The sequence below is a fragment of the Protopterus annectens genome, chromosome 14.part0 (assembly GCF_019279795.1).
Source record: "Protopterus annectens isolate FY-2018-M chromosome 14.part0, PAN1.0, whole genome shotgun sequence".
Lineage (NCBI taxonomy): Eukaryota > Metazoa > Chordata > Ceratodontiformes > Protopteridae > Protopterus > Protopterus annectens.
Window position 1 is genome coordinate 107241278 of NC_056748.1, and position 23886 is coordinate 107265163.

The window sequence follows — 23886 nt, forward strand, 5'->3', positions numbered from 1 at the left end:
TGCACTCGAGGCACTCCTCAGTATGGAGAAAATCGATATATGTGCAGTAACAGAAACCTGGTTTAAGGCTCCAGAGAGCACCCCAGCACTACCAGGCTATAACTTGTACCATACGTTTTGGCCACAAAACCCGGACCGAAATACAAAAGGCGGGGGAGTATCCATATTCATCAAGGATACCCACACCTCCAGGTTAGTGGCACAGCACGATGCTTCAGAGATCATCTACGTGCAACTCACAATGGGCAAAACTGCTATTCAAATTATAGTTTGCTCAGATCACCCACCATGTCCCAGGACCCCCACTCCGCATTCCGTGAAACACTGGGAAACATAAAGGTCCTACCAAACACCCTGATATTGGGTGATTTCAATTACCCAAACATTAACTGGGAGAACTACTCAAGTACAAACTCCCTTGCCCAACATTTCCTAGAATTTATAAACTCAAATGACCTGGATCAACTGGTCAACACCCCCACCAGAGTTGACAACATATTGGACCTGGTCATCACCAACATGGGCGACCGGTGTTCCAAACCAGAGGTCAACCCCTCGCTGGTTAGATCTGACCATAAACTAATCACTCTGGATATCCACATTCTGCCACCACCCCTGGTCAAAGAAGCCACTGTGAAAAACTTTTCAAAAGCAAACTTCACATTACTTAAGACCGAGGTGGGAATATTCAAAGCCCCCATGTTAAAGGATAACACTGTCCAAGCTGCAAAATCCTTTACTAATGCACTCTATGAGCACCTACAAGAATGCATAGATTGTGCTATCCCAAAAAAAACCAAGACTCACTCCTCCTAGAAAAGGAAACCAGTCTGGTGGACCCCTGCCATAAACAAGCTATACAATAGAAGGAGGAAACTAGTACAGAAAATAGTAAAATCCCAAGAAGGGAAGACATCCCTGATCAGTAACAGCAAGAAACTACTTTCCCTCATAAAATCGTCCAAGGCTAGCTTCAAAAGAAAAATCGCCATGGACTCCAAAGATGCTTACAAGGCATTCTTTAGCTATGTCAAGAATCTAAGTGGCAGTTCTCAGATCTGCTCAGAATTAGTGCAAAATGGCACAAAATACACTGAACTGACCGATATAGCCAACATCCTGGCAGACAGGTTTAGTGCAAATTTCAACCCCCTTCTCACCCCCAAAAGGGCCCATAACTATACCAGAAGAATGTAGTGCCCCTGAAATCACAGAAACTCAGGTTAAAACAGCCCTCTCCAAAGCCAAAAACACAGCATCAATGGGACCAGACAGTGTCCCAGGCTGTGTCCTACACAAACTCAAAGATGAACTAACCCCTCACCTAAGTACACTGTTTAAATTCAGCCTCTCCACAGGCTATGTGTCCACAGAGTGGAACACAGCAACGGTTATTCCACTCCACAAAGGTGGAGCCACAATGGACCCCGGGAAGGGTGATATGAATAATATGTTGGAATTAAAAGAATATGAGTGGATAATCAGGTTACAGGCAGATGTGAAACCAGGCTTAAATAATGCTGTTAGCCTTAAACCAGTCTTATTGAAAAACCAAAGAGAAAGACTTTGATATTTTTAAACAATATCTATATTCTGATAGAGTATATTTATTTGGATAATGGTTTTAAGTTAAGATATGTAGTAATGTATTTCAAGTTAATGTATGTTATTTAGAAATGTTTATGTAGTGTGTTTTATTTTTGTAACAAGTTGTATCTTTTTAAATAACTAGGCTGGCTACATCATGTGATTAATCGATTCCTCTATTTAAAGTTTTGTAAATTAACTGCTTAATGTGTACCGATGAAGGGTGTATTCCCAAAAGCTTTGCTACATAAAGTTTTGGTGTGTTTAGTTGCTGTTTCTTAGTACTTTGTTTCAACTATCGCCTATAAGCCTGACTAGCTTGGTCTGCAAAGCTATGGAGCACATCATCATGGATCTCATTAACAGAGACACTGGAAACCTTCAAACACTGGACCCTACCCAGTTTGGCTTTGTTAAGGGAAGATCATGCCTTCTAAATCTGGTAGACTTCTTTGAGACAGTTACCAAAACTATAGATGAGGGAAAGGTGGTCCACACAGCCTACATAGACCTTGCAAAGGCCTTTAACACCATTCCCCACTCAGGTACTATAGACAAGCTCACCAGCCTGAACATAAACCCCTACATCATGAGATGGGTTGCAACTGGCTAACGGACAGAACCCACATGGTAAGAGTTGCAGGAGCTAGGTCTGACTCTAAACTGGTTACAAGTGGCATTACCCAGGGCTCAGTCCTAGGACCCCTCCTGCTCGGCATATACTTCTCAGAGGTACAGGCAAGCACAGGAGGACTATAGCTGACCATGTTCTCAGACAACTGCAAACTAGGGGCTATAACTGACTCTCCAGCTGACACAGACATCCTCCAAAAGGGTCTCACTGAGATAGATACCTGGTGTCAAAACCATGGCCTCAAGCTAAATACCAAAAAGTGCATAGTCATCCCCTTTGGAAAAAAACAAAATCCCACAAACTGCCACTTAGGTGGTAGCCCCCTAAATATGGAAGACGTAATAAGGGATCTGGGGACCCAAGTAGATAGTAACCTCTCCTTGATAATCACATTGCCAAAGTGGTTAGAAAATCCTTCTATGTGGCCCACCTAATCACAAAAAGATTTGCATCCAGATCGAAAGAGGTCATTGGGCCCCTCTATGCATCACTCATCAGACCCATCATAGAGTACAATGTCCCATTTGGGATGTACCTTACAAGACACCTGCAACAACTGGAAACACCACAGAAGTATCTCACCAAGAGTATCACTGGCCTGAAGCAGATTCCCTATGCAGCTCGACTGAAGAAACTCCAGCTGTACTTGGTTGCATACTGCCTACTCAGAGGTGATCTCTGCCTGACATACAACATCATGTCCAACCCAGAATTGATGGACATGCTCCACCTAAAGAAAACCATATCCCCTCGAGCCACACGCTCCAGGGATCTAAACCTCACCACAACAATAAATAGGATGTGCTGGAGGGATAGATTCCTGTCCCAGAGACTTCCCATGCTCTGGAACAAGATTCCAATCTACATTAGGCAGAGCTCCTTTGCTAACCCTCTTCAAGAGAAACCTTGATGAGTGGATGGGAAATAGAAAGTTTACCCCAGGGATCACTTCAATGGCTCTGCTGGGCAGAGGCACAGGGAACTAATCTAAGGGGGTTGCGAAAGCCAACACATTCCAGCTAGGCTTATAAATGCCTTCGGGCAGATAGCCTAGTACCTACCTATGAACCTATAATCCTGACTTCATTGGTCCTGTCTGTGAGCCAGCCAGTAATCCAATGAGTTGTGTAGGGATTTATGCCCAAATCAGATGGTTTGTCTATAATACTGGAGTGTGATATTGCATAAAACACCTTGGCCAGGTCAGGGTAGGCAGTATGCATCATTTTCCCCTCATCCATAGCCTTGGAGACTCTCAAGAAGACCTTCCCTTAGCAAAGCCAAACTAGGAAGGGTACACTATCTGTAGGTTGCTAATGTCTTTCTTGATCATTTCCATGATAATTCATTCCATGATTTTGCATATTAGACTTGTCAGACTGATGGTTCTGTAGTTCCTAGGGTCAGTTGATAGTCCACCTTTATGAAGAGGGATGGTCATTCCAGCCCTCCATTCACCTGGCATGTAACCAGTTTTCAGGCTGTAGTTGAAAAGTGCCTTAAGTGGTCCTAATAAGTCATGTTTTAGACTATTTAAAGAGGCAACCATGGATATTGTTGGTGTCCAATGAAGCAGTAAGTTTTTCCTTAGTGAGCGCCAGCAGCACCTGCTCCCTTTTGATAGTTGAAGGGATATGCTAGAAGGGAATATCGCAGGGCTAATGTGGGAGAGTGGGATGGGGAAAGTTAGAGCAAAAAATTATTATCCATTACATTTGCTATGGCATCCTGATCACTGAAGGTTGTGCCAGTTCTTCACACTACTGAGTGTCACCTTTAACTTTACTGACATAGCTGAACATGGCCTTGTGATTTCCCTTAGCCTGGGAGGTTATCCTGACCTTGTTATTGGCCTTATTGGATTTTATTAGACCTCTTAGTTTTTTTTTTGTTTGTTTTTTTTTTAATTAGAGAGCTCTTGTCTCTATGAGAGTTCCTTTTTCTGATTTTGGCTATGCATTTTTTTTGTTATATACCATGTTAAGATAAGGATGCCACCATCAATGTGTGTTTCTGATGTTAATTTGGGCTTTCTACTGGTAGATATAACACCATCAATGCAGGAATTTACATGTCTGTAGAGTCTCTTTGAATAATGCAGCTTAGGTGGTTCTGTTCCCGGGATTCTGGAAACCCTGAATTTTGGCAAATTATCACTTGATAGGATGTAGTTTGTTTTAGAACAGTTTCTAACAGTTACAGCCTTGGTTGGTGTTTCTGGGTTGATTCTTATTTCAAAGAAAACAGCACTGTGGTCCAACCTCACCAATGAAGCTGTAAGACAGGGAAGGGTGCAATGCTCTCCCAAGTTGGGGAATACTAGCTCCAGTATGTTTGATAATCTGGTTGGAGTACACACTATATGGTCCAGGGTGTTAAGTCCAGGAAAAGTTATGCTTGTGAGTTAGAAGCAGTGTACACTTCTCATTCTTTAGAGGGGTAGTTAAAGTCTCCCATGAATAGGGTATTTGGTTGGATGGTGAGCACCTCCAGTAGGTCAAGGTAAGAATTGTGAGCTTTATGGGTCATAGAGGGTGACCAGTAGCTGGCCAGAACATAATAAGGAACCTTGTTGAGGAAGACGTGGATATGGATAAACTCCAGGGCATCATCCTGTTTAACCAGGCTGGAGTTGTATTTGTTGCTAATGTAGATTAAGACACCACCACCTATAGCTCCATCTGTGCTGCTGTTGGCCTAAATATGTGGAAGGCACTGTACTTTTGGGGCTTTAAAAAAAGTCTCTATAACAGCACAGTTGCCCACATCTGCCAGAGTGAAGAGAACTTATCGAGTATGAAGTTTCTTGTTTAGGCTCCCAGCATTGAGCAGTAACACCATAAGGTTGCTTTTAGAGTTTTTGTTATGTTGGTAGTTTTGTCATTTTGACATTGACTAAAAGAGGTTCTAAGGGAGTGGATAAAATTTTAGCCAATATTCAAAAGCCCAGGAGGAGACAAGTGAAGACCATCCTTAGCAAAGCAATGTGGTCTGTTGAACTTGTCCTCCAATGCTGATAGATATTGGATTGCCTTGGTGTGACACCAGAAACTAAGCCAGTTATTATTAAAATCAATAATTTTCTGTTCTTGCTTTGGCAATGCAGTGCAAGGCACATATCTGTCTGGGACACATATCCAGAGAGAGCTATTGTATCTCATTCCATATAGTACAATGAGGTATTTTACAGCTCATTTGCACCCACACAGACTACAATAGAATTATATTGGTACCTGTTGTGTAGTGACTTGAGTGTGTGTATCATGTTCTGGATCCTAGCTCCATATAGACAATTAACCATTATCTTCCCCTTGTACAGCCTGATGAGAGGAGCATTTGTGTGTCATAAAATAAAATCCCGTATGAGAAGAGTACTAGTTAAAGTGTTTGCTTGTCATACAGGCTTTGTTCTTGGGGGATCACTGAGTGTAGCTTTGTGAATGTGATATTAGGTTTTGCTTTTGGTGTGTGCTTTAATGGTTGATTAAGATAGGTATGCCACACAAGGGCTTAAAAGGTCTTCCAAGTTTGGGGGAGGTTTTTTAAGTGCCTCGGTGTAAGAACTGTGTGTGTGTGTGTGTGTGTGTGTGTGTGTGTGTGTGTGTGTGTGTGTGTGTGTGTGTGTGTGTGTGTGTGTGTGTGTGTGGAACATATGAAGGATGTAGTGTGTGTGTGTGTGTGTGTGTGTGTGTGTGTGTGTGTGTGTGTGTTCTTGACAACCTTGTTTGTAAGCAATATTTCTGCCTCCAAAACAGATGTATATGTGCATCTCTTACATAATGTATAAGTGTCTTTAAGGAGTAAAAGATTTTATGAGCACATAAGGCAATTGCTACATTGTCTTAGGATGCCAATATCTACCAAGCTGGCCTCAGAGACATTAGAAAATTTCATATGCATGTTGTCAAAACTTGCATTAGGGTTTGACTATTATAGTTTAGGGGCTTGGTTTTACTGGGGTCATCTGAGTGGTGTCAAGGGTTAATGCTAGATGTTAGATAGTGGCATGATCAGGTAGTAGTGCAGACTGAAATGATAACAAACAGTCCTAAGCTTAGATTCGTGAAAAGCCTTTCTGTGTTATAGGTTACAGTCCAAGCTTTTTAGGTAAAGCTTGCAACCTCAGCATTTGCTACCATACAGGGCACTGCTAACCTCTGTTGCAAACATGTATAATTCATAGCAGACAGAAAAGAATGCTGAAAACTGTTTCCATGGCCCTCTAACCAATAAACAACTACACTTTGAGCTACCTGGAGTGCTTTCCAACTCAGAGAGACCAGGTAAACACCTTCTGGCACAAGCTGGATTATCCTGGGATTTCTTAATGTAAAGGAACTGCAAAAGTAGCCCTCAAGAGCAGATTAACACTTAAAACAACTAAGTTCCTAAAGGGCTGTCTGTCTGATGAAACATACTCAATTTAAGCCTTCCTGTGTATTTCTCAACTTGGACAGGCTACCTTTCTACTGCCGCTAGAATTGGAGTCACAGTTTTATTAATGTGAAAACACACTTTGGTTAGCCAAAAGTGAAAAGTTACAAACTAGCTACAACAAAGAATTATCACTTTAAGCCCCAATGTGTGTTTCCCAACACAGACAGACCAGGTTACCCTTCTACTGCCAGAGGAATTTAAAGCCCACTCTTCCCAATGTAAAAACATACTTCAGTTAGCCAAAATGAAAAGGTATCAGAAACAAATCAAATAACTAGCTACAACAGGTAATTGTCACTTTAAGCTTTACTATGTGTCTTCCAACTCAAACAGACCATGCTGCTTTTCTAGTCCAAATAGAATTGCTGTCCAAATCTTCTTAATGTAAAAATATGCTTTAGCTTGCCAAAAGTGAAAAGGTACCAGAAACAAATCAAACAACTAGCTACAAGAATTGATGACCATTTAAGCTTATACAACAAAATGTTTAACACCACAAACTGTTGAAAAATGAAAAATGCAGGACAAAGCACCTCAAACACCACGAATCTTCAGCTATTCAGCTCTTTATTAAAATTGATAATAAAAGATGGACAGACCACAGTAGCACACTGTAAAGTTAAGCGCTTTTCATCTGGTTCTATGACCAGACTTCTTGAGACAAAAACAGCAGGTACAAAAGCAGTCTTTATACTAACTTGCACTTCCCTCCACCCCCTAATTAAGCAATTAATTAATGAATCAAACACAGTCCCTAACTTATAAACTACATTCCTTTAAATCAACTATTACAACATTATTATTAAATAACTAAGAAGTAATAATAGCAATAAGACAATAGGTTAGCTACTACCAACTAGCAACTTCTGCAATATGTTAAGGGACTGTTTTTTAAGTAGTATACTGTATGTAGTAGCAAACCCATTGTCTTATTACTATTATTATTTCTTAGTTTGATAGTGGGGGTTGATGTAAAAGTAGTATATTTACAATTTCTCAGAGCTAGGTCCAAAATTCCACAGTGAATGTAGAATTTGGTATAAGGTGACATATACATTAAAAATATTTTAAAAATTATGTATTTTGGAGTATTTTAATTTACTGAAATTATGTGTGGAAAAAAATATATAGATAGATAGATAGATAGATAGATAGATAGATAGATAGATAGATAGATAGATAGATAGATATAAGTATTTTTTATTCTTTATGTTTAAAATGTTGGTGTATCAACCATTTATTACACTTTTAGTAGGTGCAGTTATTTAATAATAATGCTGTAATAGTTGGTTTAAATGGATGAAGTTTATAAGTTAGGGACTGCATTTGTTTGATTCATTAAATTGTTTAATTAGGGGGTGGAGGGAAGTGCTGTTTTTGTCTGAAGAAGTCTTGTCATAGAACCAGACAAAAAGTGTTTAACTTTACAGTGTGGTACTGTGGTTTGTCCATCTTTTATTACTAATTTTAAGAGCTGAATAGCTGAAGATTTGTGGTGTTTGAGGTGCTTTGTCCTGGATTTTTTGTTTGACCATTTAAGCTTACCTGTATCCCAACTAAGGCACACCTGGATACCTTTCAGTTGCCACTAAACTTATAGTCCAATTCTTCTAAATGTAAAAACATATTTTAGTTAGCCAAAAGTGAATATGTACCAGAGGCAATTCAAAGGAAATAAGGAACACACACACCCACACACACACACACACACACACACACACACACACACACACACACACACACACACACACTTTAAGGCAACTTCAAAGTATGCTAACATTCTAAGTGGAGGGTTTTCCCAGTTTCATTTGACAGTACCCACTATGATGACCAGAGATGATAAGACTGGGATGATAAGACTGGGAAAAGATTCCAGGGCCAGATAAACAGAAAATGAGAATTTGAGGAGCTCTGCTTCACATGGATGGGGAGCCTGTTCCTTGGATGGAGTAATCTCTGGGCTACATACCTATCTCTTGAGCAGGTCATATTTATATCACAGGCAAGGTTTAAGTCTTTGGAATGGGTAATTCTGGTACATTTTGTTTTGTGGATATGCCGGAGGTCCATCAGAGTGGGGTCTGACAATGCCCTGTATGCCAGGCATAGATCTCCCCTTAAAAGCTTGTAGGAGACAGAATACAGGGATAGGGCCTTGAGGTGGTCTGCATAGGACATATTACTTATACCCTGTATTCTTTTAGTGAGGAACCTCTGTAGACATTCCAGTTGTTAGGTATACCTTGTCAGGTACATACCAAAGGGGGCATTGTACTCAATGATAGGTCTGATGAATGCTGAATACAGTGAAACAATTACTTCTTTGGACTTTGCCATACATTTGTTTATAAGTTGTGCAATATAAAATGATTTCCTCACCACTGTAGACAAGTGATGATCAAAGGCTAGATTACTATATATGTGTGTTGCTAAGTCCCTGTCTACTGGATCAATTCTAAGGGTTTGTTGTCAATATTATTTTAAGAAGGGAAGGATAAAGTTAATGACTATAAAGAAATGCTGTCATATTCTCATTTAGTTCAGAAAACATGATCTTTCTAAGCAGGAGAAAGAATTTATCTAACATTTGTTTACCAGGAAAGTCCGACTTGGAACAAAGCCAATTTTCAGCGAACGCCTGGGGAGAAAAACTCCAGCCTCATGTCATTTGTTCCATGGGAGGAAACTTGGAGAAAACCCCCACAAATGCAGGGAGGACATGCAGACTCCACACAGAAGGCACCCCAGATTAGAATCAAACTGGATAATCTCTTTCTGTGAGGTGACAATGCTACTGCTGCACCACTGCGCCAAGAAGAATTACTTATTCAAAGTTGTTAAACCAAAAAAAGAAAAAAAATGAGAAGGAAACTTAAGCATACTTCTGATTTGCAGGAAGCTAGTGAGAATATTATACAAAACTGTAAAAAACAATCTCTATAATTAAATTGAGAGAAAGACAATGAGTTACAGGCATGAGTCAAACAAACCAAGATGGGGAAGGATGGACTTTCTGCTAAAAGATTTGCTTGTCCCCCAAGGCAAATCCATTCTTGCACATCATGAGTTTAAACAAGTTCATGCAGCTGGTCAAATAGATTTGCAATTATATCCCCTCACCAAATTACTAAGACATGTACGTCAGTGTGTCAGAAACATATTGGAATGACTTAAGGATGTGTAGTGGCAGTTGGGGCATTGTCTAATATGTCAGGAAAAGGCCAGCCAGGTAAACCCTGCCTGAAAGACCAATAAGGATTTGCTTTTTGGTAAAATTGGAGCTGAACTGTTATTTAATGACTGCACAGGGGGACTATTTATGGGCTGAATAGACTACAGTGCTGTTAACTGCTGTCAACCTAGGCACTTACTGTTTTTTCTTATGCAATATAATGTGATTAAGTGAGAATTACTACTGCCTGTGCTTGCTACTATTGTAAAAGTTTTATAACTCTATAAATAAGGAGATGTGTAATGTGTAGAAAGTGGGAACTGGTAAGGAAAGGCATGAATGGATATATTGTAAAATAAGGTCTTCTCATTCAAGAGTTACTATAAGAAGAAGGATAGCCCTGTACCAGCAAGTTACCACAATGATCCTTTGGCTCGATATCCTGTACACATAAAAAGGGATGGTAACAAGTTGCAGGCATGAACAAAACAAAGAGTTATGGGCATGTGTCAAAGAAATCATGAGCGTCACGGATGAATCAAACAAATCAAGATGTGCTAACTTTGCTTCCCTACCATACCGTCAGTTCCTGTTGTGAAGACTGAGAAGTATAGAGAAAAGAAAATAAACATGCTAGTATGTATGTTTCATTTCTAATGTGCTTTCACAGTAGATTGAAATATTCAGAAAGTCCTTCAGTGTGCATCTGTTACCTTGCTTCCTGCATATATATTAGCAAGTGCTGACAAGGTTAGAAAAGTATCATATTTGTTCCAAACAGAAGGGGCTTAGTAAATGCACATTTGCTACATGTAGATTGTTCTATTACATATGTTTTAAAAGAATGTGGTCAACAGCTAATCATGTGATATTGGCAGACTTAATACTGTTGTGTTCATTTCTAATAGGTCATGGCAGTCTTTTTTTTTTGTTTTTAAATTATTTTTTATTAACTTAGAATCATAACAAAACACATATGAGATGCAGTACAATGTTGGTTTCCAAGGTTTACAAATATTTCCATTACACGTTACTATACATCACTGTTCTACTACTACAACTATATACGTTATATACAGCTATGCTACTAAGAAAAGTGTACGAAACTGAGTATCAACCATACATTTCAGTTCTGATTTATCATTCTAGGATATGATAGTCTTACTGCGTTAGGTCCGTATCTGTAATGATGAGAGGATTTTATTAGTTTAATCATTATACACTAGATAAGATACAACAGAGTTAAACAGTTGTTAGTTGGATAATATATTTTCAAATAGCATCTTCCAAAGGTTTTGGTAGTAGGTACAGTTCTTGACATTCATTATAATTAACCTTTGAGAGGATATATATGCTGTGGCCATAGACTGGAAACCCTTCCATGAGAGTTTGGTGGGATCTAGCCAGTTTTTGGAAATGTAGTTTGGCGAGTGCACATATAATGATTAGGGTATGCATTTGCAATTTGGTAAGACTCAGATCTGTAATGTGGAGAATTGCTAGCTCCCAACATAGGGTTGACTTATGGTATCCCATCTTTTCCACCCTTATCTTGAGAGAGCCCCATACGTTTTGTGAGTATTTGCAAAACCATAAGATGTGTAGGAAATCTGCTTGGGGGTAAGAGCAGCATTACACATGATGGTGAGGATTTGGAGTTAAATTTATTTGGAATCACTGGGATGTAGTATACGTTATTGTTAATCATTAGCTGTATGTAAATTAATTTTTTAAATGGAGAGAAGTTAATGGTAAAGGTTGATAGCTTTAAGTTTCTCTTCTTTTGTGATTGTATTACCTTTGTTATCCCAGTAATTGGAGTAAATTAATGAATCTTCATATGTACTAGTGCGAACTAGCATATAGGTGTTTGAGATTGGATTGCTTTCTTCTTACTGGCTAGACTTTCCATGTCTATTAGCCGCTTTAATTTTTTCTTATTGACAGGGAAATCTTTAATCATTGTTGAAAGAATTTCCTTAATTTGTCTTAGAATGATGTTATATATTTTTTATTTACCTTTAAACTTCACGTAGTTCTTGTGGTGTTCTTTCTTTATGCCTATAAATGTCTCATACCATACATTCCTTAATTAGTGGATATTCCAATAGGTTTAACATCTTGTTATTCATTTTAATGTTGGGATTTAGGTGGATAGGTTGAAGAAGGGGTAGGACCTTGTTGAGTTTTAAAGTTTTCATCCATTCCTGAAAATGTTTGATACTATTTTTTTAAATGACATTCAGTTTAAAGTTTCTAATATTTACTGGTGTTATGTAGGTATGGCTTTGGGGTTAACTTTATTGCAAAGTACGTGTTGATGCCAGACCTTGACCCATATCAGAGACCGATGGTCATTGTGCTTCGAGAAGTTTGAGATTAGAGTAAGTCTATTCGCATTGATAATTTTATAATAGAGCTGAAAATCAGGTAGGTTTAGTCCCCCTTTTTCTTTGGGATGTATTTATTTTGTATAGTTAATTTGTACTGAATTTGGATATCACATGAATTTGGCCAATTCCTTATTTATTTTGCAAAAGAAATGGTTTGGGATCACTGCCATTGTAGCTTTAAAGTGAAATAGTAATTTTGTTAAGACATTCATTCTAATAATTGCTCCTTTTGAGATCTTAGATAGTTTTTAACAGTTTCCATCTATTTAAATCTTGTGCAATATTAGTCCATGATTTAAAAGCATTATTTTCCAGCATGGATAGGTGGTAATGTTCGTAAGTTAGTCTAAGATATTTAATAGAGTATACTGTTTTAAATGGGGACTCTGGAAATTATCCTTTCTTGTGGATTAAGGGATTGATGGGAAATATATGTGATTTTCTTTGATTAATCTGGTAGTTTGAGACTTCTGAATATTCATTTATGGATGACACAATTTTCTTAAGAGCTGTATTCCGGCATTCAAAGTAGATGTTTAGGTTGTCCGCAAATGCAGTTAGCATTATTTTGGAGTTTAATATTCTGGGGATTGTATGGAAAGTTTTTTTGTGAGATGAGGAGGAATAGAGGTTCTATACAGAGGTTAAATAAAAGTGGCAAGAGAGGGCATCCTTGCCTTGTTTTGTTTTTTATTTTGATGGGGCTTCATATGGTTTTATTAACATATAGGTATGTGTGGGAGTTATAATATAAGGTTTCTATCAGGTTAATAGTCTTTTGGGATATAAAAGTGGGACAAGGATATGAATAGAAAGTTCCAGCTAACTCCATCAAATGCTTTGCAAGCATCTAAGACTAAGGCATATCTAGGATTTCTGTCCATCCTGATAAGCTGAATCATAGAATTTAAGGTTAAGTTGTTGTCCCATGTATGCCTATTAGCCATAAATCCAGATTGTTCAGGAGAGATGATGGCATTATCTTCTTCAGTCTTTCTGCAAGGAGGGACCTAGAATTTTGATATCCACATTCATCAGGGCAATCGGTCTATAGCTGTTGGGATTATCTCAGTCGTCATTATTTTTTGGGCTCAGTATTGTTTTGGAGCTGTTCATATGGATATCCATTATCCCATTAGTTCTAATGTAGTTAAAACTTTTAGAAGTATAGAGGAGAACCTCAAATTAAATGTCTTATAAAATTCTGGTGTGTATCCATCTTAACCTAGTGCCTTGCCTGATTTTAGGTTCTTGATGACCTCAATTATTTATTGTTGTTTGAGTGGGGCTGATAGAAGATTTGCTTGGTTAGTGTTGATTTTGGGGAATTCAAGGTTTTTTAAAAATATTTCAGTTTCATCTCTACTGATTTGTAGTGTAGCTAGTTTTGCAGCTCTGATATATTTAGAGAGCATTTAGATCTTGTCATCTGTGCTCACGCAGTTAAATCTAGCACTTCAAATCCATATAATTAACAACAAATGTATATAAAAAACCGGGAGAAAGGAGGAACCAGTTTCCAGTCCTACAAACTTAGCAAACTAATAACATCATCAGAAACTTCAACCAGTATTATAAGAAAAAAGCATCATTTAAGAGATGTGTTTGGCATATTGTTGTTGCTGACAACAAATTAACAGTTCAATCTAGGGATTTCCAATGCAACTGTTAATAGTCTTGTCTCCTGTTAGGTTATTCATAGGCATAACAGTTATAGTCACTAACAAAATTGTTTTAGTGATATTACATTGAAAAGCAGGCAGGGCTGCATCTATAATGAATGAATACAAAGTTCAGTAGTGTGCTTTTCAGACAGGCTTTAACAGCAGGAATATAAATAGGTATACAGAGGTGTTGTATCTATTATTAGCTGTAGACCCACGTATCAGTATTAGATTGTTGGGTTTATGCGGTTATACTACATGACCTAGAGCCTGTAATCCATTATTTACAAAACATTTATAAGGTAATGTTCTAAGAGGCAGATAAAAAAAAAATCTCACTACCTTTCTAAACAGTGGCAGCAAGGTGTATCTTCAATAATAAAGTTATGGAATTTAAATTTTGAGTAACTCACCACTATAATGAAGTATTTACATAGTATACAGGGCTGAGGGGTTGGTGTGACAGTCTAGACATCTGATTTCAATGTATAAGTATTCCTGTCGTAAGTTGTTTTGGTTGGCATTATCCGCTTATAAAAAAGAAAGTAAGGAGTCTTACTGTGTTCCGTATAGTCCGCTTTTCTTCCACAACTCCAGTTTGAATTAACCGGTGTTCATTATCCATTTCTGCTCCATTACATGAGGGGTGCGTGCAAGATGGGTGGTTGCTGATTATGGTGTTACATGAAGTGATTCCTCTGGAAACACCTACTTCAGTCTTCCGTAGCTCAAGGTGGCATATGTATATATTTCAAGTTTCCAGAAATTAATTTACCTGGTATATACCTCTGAGGTCAAATAGCAGCTTCTAGGAGAGTTTCAGAGAAGATACAAAGAACACGCTGTGAGTTCTGGGTATTTATTGTGGCTGGATGGATTTAGGGCTCCGGAGCACTGTCAAAATTCTTTAAAAATGATATTTTTGCCTACTTAGGTGAGTCTGCCATGTATTTAACATTGTTATGTTAGTAAATGAGAGTGTTGGGGTATCGCATCTGAAATTTCATTTTTTCTTCTGAATAAATTGGCACAGTATGGTGTAAGGCCCTGGTGGTTTTTCTTTATCTCTAGTGGAAGGTCCTGCAATAGCATTAGTTTAATACCATTCCAGACCACACTTTTTTGCTTTTTGGCTGCCAACAAGATATTTTGTGTGCCTTGATTAATTAAGGAGTTTGACATATATTTGTCTCAGTATATCTGTGTCCTGCTTTTATGTAGAGACCGATGTACTCTGTTATCCCACTGGTTTTATTTTCTGCTGGCAGTATACTTTCAAAGATTTGCTTTATTACTAGTGGTAGCTGATTGTGCTCATACTTTTCAGGCAATCCTCTGACTATAATATTATGTCGGCTTCTAACTTTGAAATTCACTAGTCTCTGTTGCATTTTCATTATTGTAGTGGTTTTGCAGCCAAGTTCTGCTTTCAATTTGCTTATTTGGAATTCATTGTCTTGCATTTTGGATTCAATAATGTTCATGCGATCCGCTATATGGTTCATTGTCTTGCCAAAGTTAGAGAGTTGCTCAGAGAAGTTCTGTACAGCAGTTTGTAGTGGAAGTAAAGCTTGTTTAAGATCATCCATGTGGAAGCTGGTTTCAGGCTTCTGCTTAGACATTTCATGCTGTTTAGTTGTTTTTTTTTTTTGCATTTTGGATATTATTTCTTTTTCAGGAGATACAATGGCAAAATGTTTTGTTTTTGTGGTTTGCATCTCCATTGTGTCTGTTTATTTCTCTTTTGACATCTTGTGGTTTCCTACAAACTGGAGCAAGTTTTGTGGATTCAATGCTGTGTTTAGGCCTAGGAATACACATGGATACCTTCTTGGAGAAATTCAGCCAGTAGATTATTATCTTTTCTTCCAAGATTTTTATAAGAGCCCAGTATATTAGTTGGAAGTTTGTAGATTCCTCATTAGCGAGTTTTCCTGCTTTTGTTGTTGGGTGTTTGGCTTTATTCAGGATAGTTTAATTTTTGTATGGAGCTTTGTGGAGAGGGTGCTTACTGATCGTCCACCATCTTGGAATCCAGGTCATGGCATTCTTATAATTGTTACAGTAATATTGCTACTAATCAAAAAAAAGTATAAAGGGTGTGGACTTTTGTAATTCGGGAAGACAGGTTTCTGATTTACTTGGTCTCTTATTAAGCATCATTCTTTGCAATAAAAGATATTATTTTCTTCAGAACTGTCTCGTGGGAAAGTCACTTGACACCTTTGCATCACTGACACCCAATTATACTAAATTGATACTTAATGACTCAAAACACGAACCCGTCACAGACACATCTTAGTATTTCTACTTTCTGAACACAATTTAATACTGAATTATCTATTTTATATCTCTTCCCATGTCTTATTCATCACTTCTTGCCTTTATTTGTTGCTAATACATCATTTTTCCTCTCACTTCATACACATCACTTCCTGTTTTCTCTTCATTTCTTTTAGATTAGTGTCTGCTTTCTTCCTTACACATCATTCCTCCTCACTTCTTACACAAAACTTCCTGCCTACTACTCATTCGTTATGCATCAAGCAATCCCTTCCCCCACCCATCAGCACAAATAATTTCCTAACACCATGCTCTACCCGAACTAGCATGAGCCAGACAACTTTCTTCATATTTTTCAAGTACACCTCTCCCTTTTAGTAGATTTGTATTAGATCTCATTTCTTTCCTTGCATCATTTACAGAGACTAATACAAACAAATGTTTTTCTACCTTCCTCTGAAGCATGCTCTTCCTTCCTTAATATACCCAGACAGAACTACTCATACGTGTTGCCACATAGTACTCCTGCCACCATTTGGATGTCCCACAGTTATTCTGCTTTCTTTTATTCATCTATCCTACCCCTCATCCTATCACATTCAGAAACAAACACAACTGCCACCATACTCACATAACCCATTTTGTACCAAATTCTCACTCAACACAAAACGTGCAGCATACTAAATGTAACATATCTCAGAATCTCTAAAAATCCTCCCCTCTTACAAATTTGTTTACATTTCCTCCAGTCTTCTCACAGACATACATCCATTTGCTCATTTCTTTTGTTCATATGGAGGTAGTCACCATGGGTGCACCATCCACATCAGGGGATGACACCGAACACAAAAGTCTCTGCCACTATGGTCATTCTTTACCACTTAATACTACAAACATAAGTTTAAATATAAATGTCTCCCTCTCAACAAACACTGTACTGCACAGCAAAAGAGAAACTAAGTGGTGACCTCTACCTAAATCCAAGGCCTACCATACACACAGGACTCACCTGTCCTACAAAAAGGGACATGCATTTACATTCTCTATCCAAAAGGTACAAACAGGCTTATTATTCCTGAATATGAACCTTAGAAGCATAAACAACAAAATACTGTCTAGTCAAGCAAACACTGCCCTAAACTTGCCAGGTATTTTAGTCATTATAGTCAAGCAAACATTGCCCTAAGCTTGCCAGGTATGTTAGTCATTATAATCAAGCAAACACTGCCCTAAGCTTGCCAGTTATGTTAGTCATTATACTCAAGCAAACATTGCCCTAAACTTGCCAGGTATGTTACGTCATTATACTCAAGCAAACATTGCCCTAAGCTTGCCAGGTATGTTAGTCATTATAGTCAAGCAAACATTGTCCTAAGCTTGCCAGGTATGTTAGTCATTATACTCAAGCAAACATTGCCCTAGGCTTGCCAGGTAAGTCATTATAGTCAAGCAAACACTGCCCTAAGCTTGCCAGGTATGTTAGTCATTATACTCAAGCAAACATTGCCCTAAGCTTGCCAGGTATGTTAGTCATTATAGTCAAGCAAACATTGCCCTAAGCTTGACAGGTATGTTAGTCATTATAGTCAAGCAAACACTGCCCTAAGCTTGCCAGGTACATTAGTCATTATACTCAAGCAAACATTGTCCTAAGATTGCCAGGTATGTTAGTCATTATAGTCAAACAAACATTGTCCTAAGCTTGACAGGTATGTTAGTCATTATAGTCAAGCAAACACTGCCCTAAGCTTGCCAGGTATGTTAGTCATTATACTCAAGCAAACATTGTCCTAAGCTTGCCAGGTATGTTAGTCATTATAGGCATAACCATTGATAACAATCTCTCTTTTGATCAACACATCAACACCACCATCAAATCTGTAAACAGAAAGATGGGATCCTTATACCGGATCAAACCATTTCTCACCCCTTCTGCTAGAGCTACTATTGCCCACTCCCATCTTATATCAACTCTCTTTTATGCCTCTCCTATCTTCACTAACCTCAAGAAATCTAACCTAAACAAACTAGCAACTTGTTATAATAACATTGCCCGCTTCGCCACTGGCAACCCCTTCAGAACCCATCACTGCCTTAATTTGAAACATCTAGGCTGGCTAGAACTACAAAACTTTCTTACACTCACACAACTTATTATTGCCCACAAAACTTTGTACCAACCTGATAACACCCCTATTCTATCACAGCTTTTACCCCCTTATAACAATCTTACCTCCCTTTGCTCCTCTTCTAAACTCTTGACCAAACCCATAAATGCTCACAACCTAGCTGGTGACTCTTTATTACCGTAGGCCGAGTATGGAATTTACTACCCAGGGATATAACTCAAATCACATCCCTACCCCTCTTCAAACAACAAATCAAACTCTACTTCCAAAATCACTGGCTTTGCTCATGTAGTACACCTGACTAACTTCTCTCGCCCCTCTTCTGACCTTTAACCCTACCTTGTGCCTAATACCTTCCTTTTCCTCTTCCATTCCCTTGAAATCACTCTATGCTCTGACCCATTTCTCTAATCCTCTCCCATATCCTCTTGTTTGTCATTCTTTTTCTCTCATTTCTTGACTTCTGTCTCTTCCCTCTCTTCTTACTTTGCTTTTTTTCCTCCTTTTTCTCCACCCACTTGCATTTTTTTTTCTTATTGTAGTAGGAGCCTTATGGCATAGCCTGTTTGAAATTAGTAAAAAGCCTGGAAACTGTCCTATCTCTAGTCAGGACTTCTATTATGATGTGCCTTAATTTTTGTTAATTTTAATTTTATCACCAAGTTTTTATTACCAATTTAATTTGTTTTATTACTCATGTTGTCTTACTTTTTTATATGTGCTTATCATTAATATGTCTCATTGTTATGTTCTATGTGGAGCTTTTCTCCCCGGGCCTCTACTGAAAATGGAAATATATCCAGCTAGACTAGCCCGGTCAACAAATGTAAAATAAAAATAAATAAATAAAATATAGTCAAGCAAACATTGCCCTGAGCTTGCCAGGTATGTTAGTCACTATAGGCAAGCAAACATTGCCCTAAGCTTGCCAGGTATGTTAGTCATTACAGAAACTTGGCCAAAACAACTATTAAAGATGCAAAGTTCTCCCAACAGACTGCAACATCGCTTGAATGCACAGAAAAAAGGCTGCATGTGTAGCCCTTTTGTATAGAAATTCCCTTAAAATGACTTCCCACCCTACCCATTTCCCAGTTTAACAACACAGAAATTCTCATCTCTCGACTAAAGCTAAAAATTAAAAACAGCATTTGTGTAACAGTAATAATATTAATAATGCTGAAGGAACCCTTTTCTGGATATCCACCAACAAAAGCCATGAAACAATCATAGTGAGAGACTTCAATATGACTGTCAGCTAATATGTTCCAATACCACAACATACACAGCAGACCTATATAATTGCACTCAACTTATCAATGCTCCAAACAGACTTGAGAAAAAGACCAACAGAGACTCTACAGGTGATTGGATTTTCAACTCATCTCTAAACAAAATTACCATCAGTGATTGCTTTCCAGACACCATCTTCTACCTTTGTTCTAAGGCAGAAAAATATTGTTCATAGGCAACCACAGCAAATTCCAAGTGCAAACTTTCCATTTTCATCTGTCAGCTAGGTAAATGGAATAAAAAAAGGCCTCTAAATGAAGCAGCCTCACAATTTAACAGAATATTTCTAAATATAGTAAATGAACTGGTTGTTATCAAAGCAAACAGGATAAAATCTAACCCACTACCTTTGTTAACAAAAGAAACCAAGTAACTTTGGCACATCAAGGACCAAGCTTGGAAACAATTGCAAAAAGAATATCAAAGCAAATGGCAATACCTTAAACACTTCAGGAAACTGTACCAAATTCCATATTCTTCTACTACTTCTTTCAGATTTTTCCCAGTTAGAGGTCACCACAGTGGATCACCTGTCTGCTCACAATTTACAGAGGAGTTTTACCATATCGAGTTGCCAGCCTGGCACCTCACCTTCCACAGAAGGCATAAACACACATGCACTCACACCTAGCTCCAATTTAGAGTGTCCACTCCACCTGCAGCATGTCTTTGGTATGTGGGAGGAAACTAGACACCCAGAGGAAACCCACGTGACCACAAAGAGGACATGCAGACTCTAAACAGAAGGCACCCCAGCTGAAGTTCGAACCGGAGAACTTCTTGCTGTGAGGTGGCAATGCTAACTGCTGCACTATGACGGCCCACCTATGTACCAAATTCCATATTAAATCAGACAAAAAACTTCTAAACCAACTTGCAGGAAACCCCTCAACATGCCCTAAAGCTCTTCTGGGCATCACTGAAAACTCTTCTCCACCCTAATCAAACAACGGCATCATCAACTGATAATAACACTAACATTGTCACCAAGTTTAATAAAGACTTCATCCAAACAGCTCTATTTCTTATCAAAGATAATTCCTCCTCTACTCCCCTATTCCCCTACTCATCTAAACAACTCACCATCATTCTCCTTAAAATCTGACCATACCTCAACATTGAAAAAATCTCCCAACTCTAAAAGCCACAAGTATGCAGATAACCTCCCAGGTAAATACATCAAAATGTTAGCAAACTCACTGGCCTACTCAGTCTCTATGAATCTGTACTATTCTATTATAGAGAGCCAAGGGCTAACCCTCCAGAAGAAATACTTTATCATGCTATTTAATAAAGTCAGAAAATTTCCTCGCTAGCCTTCTCCAAATTTATTATATCCTGGTTCAATAGTTAACATAGCAACAGTCAGGAGACTATTGGATGTCAATATACCTTCTCAGCTGGTTATCTAGTCCCTGTAGGTGTCCCAAAGTCTTTATTCCTGATCTCCTTTTATTTAATATGCTTAGAAACAAGTTCCACTCAACTACCAAGCAAGTTACTGTCATGCAGTACACTAATGTCTCCACCTTGCTCTGCACTGCAACCAATCATCCAAGCATCCTTTTCCTCTGTTGAATCCTGGATGACTGATGCAATCTTGCTCAAACTATAAAAAAAAAATAATATTATCCACATTCAAATAATTCTCTATTCTCAAACTCTCATTTAATACTGCATCGGCCAATAAAACTATCACAGAAAAGGTAATTTACACAAAACTACTAGGTGTAAGATAAAACAAAAACAAAAATCTGAAATCAGCATGCATCATGTCATAAAAAAAGAAAAAAAGAAAGAAATACCAAAAATGGAACTTCTCTACCAAACACATACCTAACTGATGCAACAAGGAAAGCAATTATGCATTCCTACCTCCATTCCACACGTCTTTAAGCATCAGCTACAAACTTGCAAACCACATAAACAATGTCAGAGACATGCCACAACAAAGTAGTCAAATTTGCTATAAACCCATCATATAGGAATCACCACAGTTTTGCATTAAAATAACTACAGTGGTTAGAACTACCACAACACTTACCCAGCTACTCAAGGCCCATAATTTTATCTACAACTGATAACTGCCCCTCCCATAAAAACATCCTTTGGCAGTATTCACCATGCAGAGAGGCTGCAGTGAAAATCTTTAAATGACTACCAAGTCCAAGAATGCTGCAGGAGATTGCACTTTATTCCAGTTATGTTACCAAACTTTAAAACAAGTTACCCCTTCCATCAAACAAAATAAAGTAAAAAGCTTCAAATCCATATTAAATAACAGCTGACAGACTCCTTTTGTGTTTCTGTACCTGACCAGGCTGATGTGGAACTTTCAAGTCACTATCATGTCTATAAGACACCTGGCTTATCGACAATCTGAAGCACAAACCACAAGTCACTCGCCCAGTTGTACAGCCTTACCTTAATTTAGCCACAAATGTCTCCTTTTTCTTCGGTTTCCCTAAATTCCAGCTGCCCTTCTTATCTATCCCACATTCTCTTCTCACTTCCCTACTATTTCATCTTAATCTACCACTTTTTTCCTTTCTGTAATATACAGGTTACATTGTTTTCATGCTGGATAAACTACCACTTCTAAAGATTTTTATCCATTTTCTTTAAATATATATCTATATATATATATATATATATATATATCTATATCTATCGCTTTATATGTATATATTTATTTTATATTTGTTAAATGGGATGGTCCGACTGGACAAAGGTCCATTTTCAGCAGAGGCCTGGGGAGAAAAGCTCCACAGTAACTAAACTTTATACAGCATGTTAAAATACAGTATACAGATACAGTATGTTAAAATACAGTATACAGAGAATTTTCAAACAATATGTTAAAATACAGTATAGAGCAGAAGACATAATAAGATCTCTCTCTCTCTCTCTATATATATATATATATCTATACAGGAAAAATAGTTACTATATACATACATATATATATATATATATATATATATATATATATATATATATGTAAAGAGAGAGAGATAAATATATAAACATATATATAAAGAGAGAGAGATAAATATATAAACATATATATATATATATATATATATATATATATATATACACAGTGGCGGCTGGTGACTTCAAATCACAGGGGGGCTGCAGGAGACGCTGAATGGGCGGGGTCAAAGGGAAGGGGTGTGGTCAACCATAAAGGGGAGGAGCTATGCACAAAACCACAAAAAAACTAACTTTAATTAAATACGCTGCCCTGGGTGGCAAACCATCATTATGAAAGTCCAATCAAGACAAAAATAAGTGTAGAAGAATAAAATATTTCAATGCATTGGCTGCATGACAGCTTACTTAATATCTAGATGGAAACAAAAGGTTGTGAGGCATGAAAAATAAATTACTTTTTAAATACATTACTGGAATGCCAGTCAAAATCAAGTATAAGAAAAACCAGAAGCACTCAACTCAAACCACTTCTCCTTGCACTGCAGTTCTAATTATAATATATTCAGCTTTATTAAAGTACCAAGCAACATGCTGAAAGTAGAAATCTATGTGATGCCCCCACTTGTAAAATGTTTCTTATCCAAAAAGACCTGCTGCCTGACAACTTGTTTCATGGGGAAAACATGATAAAAGTAAAAATGAAAAGCAAACAAGAAACAAGCTCAAGATACATTGCTTAAAGGATTACTGTACAGGTTATGGACCACACATGATTGGCATTCTGTTTAGTTTACGGGTAAAGCCTGTAGAGATGACTGGAAGTCTCCAACAAGTGTAATGAGCTTTTTAAAATAATGGAATCCTGTCCTTAATACCCAAGGCTTATACATTATCTAGTCAAGTATTCTCTGCATGGCAACAACAGAAAGGCTTTCAATGTTGGCAATTCTTTAACAGTATGCTTATTAAAGCTTACTTGCATCTTACGATGTCAGACAAGCTTACCTTATGGTCATTAAAGCATTGCTACTTAAACACAGAGCAACAGGCACTTTGAGTAATAAGCATAAATCAACAGTACAAAATATGACAGAAACCAGACCATTCTGCAAAATCAAGGACAGATGAAAAGCCACTGTAGTACTTATGCAGTGTGTCCTCCCCATCCAAGGTAGATACAACTACTCCTTGCCTTGCTTGGACACATCCAGAGTCACTACATGGGGAGTGGGGTGCAACAAGCATGTCACAATTTGAAATCTCTCTGGCTGACTGTGATGGCCCTGACACATTTGTCATACCTCTCAACTTCAAGAGCAAGAAATCTGGACAAAGCCATACACAGAAGTGGGACAAA